Source organism: Triticum urartu, chromosome 6A (assembly GCF_056163025.1).
Source record: "Triticum urartu cultivar PI428250 chromosome 6A, HENAU_Tu73, whole genome shotgun sequence".
NCBI classification, from domain to species: Eukaryota; Viridiplantae; Streptophyta; class Magnoliopsida; order Poales; family Poaceae; genus Triticum; species Triticum urartu.
The window spans coordinates 368,657,094-368,662,515 of NC_141878.1; the positions used below are offsets into that span (position 1 = coordinate 368,657,094).

General features: G+C 38.9%; 1 pseudogene; it reads left to right on the forward strand.

Annotated features, from left to right (window-relative positions):
- The first annotated feature begins 551 nt into the window (after nucleotides 1-551).
- Nucleotides 552-1,934, forward strand: LOC147965284 (uncharacterized; annotated as a pseudogene).
- Nucleotides 1,935-5,422: the final 3,488 nt, after the last annotated feature.

Consider the following 5,422-nt stretch of genomic DNA (forward strand, 5'->3'; position numbering starts at 1 on the left):
ATTAAAGATATGGCACACCTAATTGGGGACTTGAGTGATAGTGGCAGCGGGGGGGATCCAATTCACGAGGATGTAGAGCCTGGGAGCGTTGACCCTCTTCTAGAAAAGAAAAAAAATCATGAGGCAGATGCTTTTAGATAATTCATAGCTGATGATAGCGTGGAGCTTTATCCAGGGTGCACAACCTTTTCAAAACTATGTTTCATCATTAGGTTACTACATACCAAATCTCTTGGAGGTTGGAGTGATAAAAGCTTTGACATGATGCTAGAGTTGCTAAAAGAGGCCTTCCCAACAGCAAAGCTACCCAAAAACTTTTATGAAGCTAAGAAAATGATAAAATGTCTTGAGCTTGGTTATATTAAAATTCATGCATGTGAGCATGATTGCATTCTATTTTGGAAGGAGCATGCAGATAAAGATATTTGTCCTACATGCAAACTTCCCGGTGGAAATCTGAAAAGAACAGCCTTCATGGGAAACATGTACACAAGGTCCCAAGGAAGGTTCTTCGTTATTTTCCAATTAAGAAGAGACTAAAATGCCTATTCATGTCCCCGAAGAGTGCAAAAGATTGCAAATGGCATGATGAAGAACGCGCAAGAGATGGACTAATAAGGCATACAGTGGATGCACCTGCTTGGAAGGACTTTCATGCTAAATATCCTAAGTTTGCCGAAGATAGTCGCAACATTAGGCGGCTTATATGTGATGATGGTTTTAATCCATTTAGGACGATGGATTTATCATATAGTGTTTGGCCTGTTGTAGCAATTCCGTTGAATCTTCCTCCTTGGTTGTGCATGATGCAACAAAAATTCATCCTATCTTTGCTAATTCCTGGTCCAAAGTCACCCGGGAGAGATATAGATGTGTTCCTTGAACCACTTATTGATGATTAGAACTTGCTATTTGAGGAAGATGTTAGAACCTATGATGCCTCGGCCGGTAAACCCTTCAACCTCCATGCTGTTGTATTATCAACTTCATCTGACCTCCCAGGCTTATGCACTCTATCTGGTATTGTAACCTCGGGTGAATTTGGTTGTCCATTGTGCGGCTCACAGACTTGCTCTCTTCGGCTAAAGGAAGGCAAGGAATTTTGCTATATGAATCATCGAAGGTTTCTTGATCCAAACCATGAATACAGATTTGATGAGGACTCCTTTGATGGTGGTGTAGAGTTAGGGGCAACACATGTACCACTTACTGGAGAGGAAGTTTTGGCCCTCACTGAAAATATGAAGACTGTTTTTGGAAAGAACCCTTCCGGGAAAACAACCACCAAGAAGCGCAAGGTTGGCGAACCACCAATAGTTCGGAAAAGAAAATCCATATGGTTTAGGTTGCGATACTGGAAAGATTTGTTGCAGCCTCATAATCTTGACGCAATGCATATTGAAAAGAATGTATGTGAAAACATAATTAACATACTTTTATGCATGGATAGGAAATCAAAAGATAATTATGCTCCTCGTAAAGATCTAGAGCATCTAGGAATAAGGAAAGCTCTCCAACCTGTCCCGGTTGGTGAAGAATTTGATTTGCCTGCTACACCCTATGCAATGGTCAATGAAAATAAGAAATTGTTTTGCCAAGTTTTGAAGGGAGCTAGGTTCCCTGATGGTTGTGCATCTGATATACGTCGCAGTGTCCTTGTCAAGCAGAAAAAGATCACTAGGTTGAAGAGCCACAACAATCATATTCTTTTGGAGCAATTGCTTCCGCTAGTTGTTCGGAACACACTACCAAAGGAAGTCGCCATTGCATTGGTTCGTGTCAGCAGATTCTTCAAGAAAATATATTCTCCTGTCATTTCCATAAGTGATATGGAGAAGCTAGAGGGAGAAATAGCTGAGACCTTGTGTATTCTTGAGACCATATTTCTGCCATCATTTTTTGATCTTAATACTCTTTTGCTTCTATGTATGTAGTTGGAAGTGGACAAGTCAACGGCAAATGCAGCAATGCGACCACAAGCAAGTTGAGGAGGTAATATACATATTTCTCTTACCATTGCTACCCAACAGAACGCAGCGAGGTTGTACTCTAGAGTGTTGTTTGACACTTTACAATAGGACCACTCCACTTACTCAGCTCACATGAGCTGTTGTTTTGGACATAGACTTTCCCTCCATTCGATGCTTAGTGATCAGTACACACATATGTGAGATAAATATGAGATGATGGTTGAGCTATAGTACTGTACTTTGTTTACAATTGTGAGTCTTCTTTCTTTTTCTCTGTACATAGAGAAAGTCACTCATTTTTTCCTTTTACCAAAAAACGCCAATAGTTGAGCACATTAGATCAATATACACATCTTTTGCACCCCACAATAATAATAATAATTTTGCTGGTTAAAATACATAAACATTACAATCAGAACTTACAACCTTGATTTTTTTTCTGCTTGTTTAATCATTTTTGTTGTAGACCATTGTATACAAATAATCCATTTCAGGAGTCAAAATTAGATAGCCAACAAAACAACTTTGGTAGTATATGAATATCAAGCTTCCCATGTCCAGTAGCGTTAAGCCCCTTTGAATATTTGGGTGAGACTACATATATGTAGATCTTTCAAACCTCCCTGTACAAAGTGTACTGGTGGCCATTCTTTATTTCCAGTGCATGTGTCCACTGTCCAGTGGCGTTCTGCTTTACAAAGTCTAGAATAATTAGTTACTTACTAGACTATTATATATTATTACGTCTTCATAGCTTGTGTTCTTGGAATGTAGCATCATGTACATGCATGTGTTGAGTCAAAGTGTTCTGCATGGAAGAATATATGATTCAGTTTGCATCCAGTACCTAAACTTGTGAAATGTAAATTGGCATTCTAACTATGCATTATATACTCCTTTTACAACTCAACTCAGGTTCTGTTTTGCCATATTTACCCATGGAAGAATTTTGAATGTGCAGGTCAAATAATTCCTGTTTGATATAATTATGTATTATTCCTTGCTATGTCATAATCCTTAATGTGTTCATTTAAATCTGAAACAAGAGCTTCATTTTGAGTTTCCGGTCCGTTGCACGTTTCCCAAAGATACACAACAAGTTGGAGGTTTCAAAGATCTACAAGCAGTTGAAGATCTGGAAGACCTTCAATTTCCAGTGTTGGGATGATAATGTAATATGTTTGTTGAACCTAGAGACTAGCTCTGCCCATTTTGGTGGTTGTTAAGCCACTGTATGGCCACTTCCCCGTTTGTGGCACAACTTTATTTTGGCTATGTGGCACATCTAGAAATTGTTTGTTGAACCTGGAGACTAGCTCCTGCCCATTTTGGTGGCTGTTAAGCCACTTCCCCTTTTGTGGCACAACTTCATTTGGTTATGTGCCATCTCAAAACATATATATGTACTCGTTATATTTGCTTCCTATGTTTATCGAATGCAGTATGAGGCCTAAATGTAACTCTGATTGAAGTGTATGCATAAATTGTGTTATATGTCCTGATTGGCTAAAACATTGTGAATTGTTATTAAATTACAGATATATGCTGCCCAAAATTCTAGTATATCAATGTGATGGCATACAATTATTAAATTACAGATATATGCTGCCCAAAATTCTAGTATATCAATGTGGGGCATAAAAACTGCCGGGTCAAGAAGTTTTTACCGGCAGTTGCACTGCCAATAACTAAAATCCCTTTGTGCTAACAAACTTGCCGGGAGAAAACAAACTGCCGGGAAATATGTAGGTCACGGCAGGTAAACTGCCGGGAGAAGTAATCCTCGGTAGCCGTTCTCGTGGCGGTTCTATCTGCCGGGAGAACTACCATCCCGGCAGTTTGTATGCCGTTTTAAGAACTTTCTCCCGGCAGATTACATGCCATTGCATCGGTGTTGTGGTGTAGTATCATTGCATGGATATCGTCATTAGTATTTGAAGTTCTATCAATTGCCCAACAGTAATTTGTTCACCCACCATTTTCTATTTTTCTCGAGAGAAGCCACTAGTGAAACCTACGGCCCCCAGGTCTCTTTCTCATATTATTTGCCTTTGCGATCTACTTTTATTTGCTTTTATTTTCATATCTATTAATCCAAAAACTCAAAAATACTTTGCTGCAATTTATTCTTATTTATTTTTTTGCCGTTCGACCTACCAATCTACTACAAATTTACCTCACGTCCGTTTGCCTATCTTGAGGCGCCGCACCCCGGAAGGGATTGACAACCCCTTTAACACGTCGGGTTGCATGAAGTTGTTATTTGTGTGCAGGTGATGTTTACGTTGTGTTGCTTGGTTCTCCTACTGGTTCGATAACCTTGGTTTCATATCTGAGGGAAATACCTACAGCCGTTGTGCTGCATCATCCCTTCCTCTTTGGGGAAATACCGACGTAGCTTCAAGCGACATCAGGGTTATATACCACACCCTTTAGTCCCGGTTGGTGGTACCAACCGGGACCAATGGTACCCTTTGGTCCCGGTTCGTGCCACCAACCGCCCCTGCTGAAAAGAGACCTTTGGTCCCGGTTGGTGACACGAACCGGGACCAAAGGGTAGGATTGGTCCCGGTTGGTGCCACCAACCGGGACCAAAGGTGATATTGGTCCCTATTGGTGCCACCAACCGGGACTAAAGGTGGGTGCTGCCCAGGGCCAAAAGTTTAGTCCCACCTCGCTAGCTGAGAGGGCTCGGGAGTTGTTTATTAGCGCTACTGCACCGACCCTCTCGAGCTCCTCTCAACTGCAGGCCTACAGGCCTAATATCACACTCCTCTGCCTTTGGGCCTACTGGGCCTGCTACGGGCCCGAATCCTGGCCCAATGGGTTTATAGTCGTATTCAGGCCGTGGTGGCCCAGTAGGCGGCATTTTTTTTATTTTTTTCCATTTTTTGTTTTCTTTGATGCTTTATTTTTTTTGTTTGTACTTACTAAATACTTACAGTTTTTCAATGATTATTTTTTCTTCTAGGTCACAAAAATTATAAACTTTCTGTTAGTCCCATTAGTTTTCAAATTTGAATAGTTTAAATTTGTTAAATTTGTGTGAATCACTAGTTTGTGAATAACTTTACAATAAAATAGATTTTTGAGTGATTATTTTTCTTGCTATTTAATATTAATGTTTTTATCATTATATTCAATTTGGTAAATTTTAGGTTATTTTAAATGTCCATTTTAATCAAAAACAGATTTTGTTATTTTAGTTGCCTATTAAAGTTTCCAACAAAAAAATCTTGATGAAAAATCTTTTTGCTATTAATGTTTTGAACAAAAAATACTTTGATAATTTTAGTTGCATAAATTTTAAAAAATTAGTTTGAAAAATACTAGTGGTTTATAAAATCTTTTTAGTTCATTCTTTTTGCTATTAGATTTGTTTTAGTTGATCATAATAGAATATTTTAATTGATTATTTTTAGTTCATTCTTTTTGCTATTAGAGTGTCATAA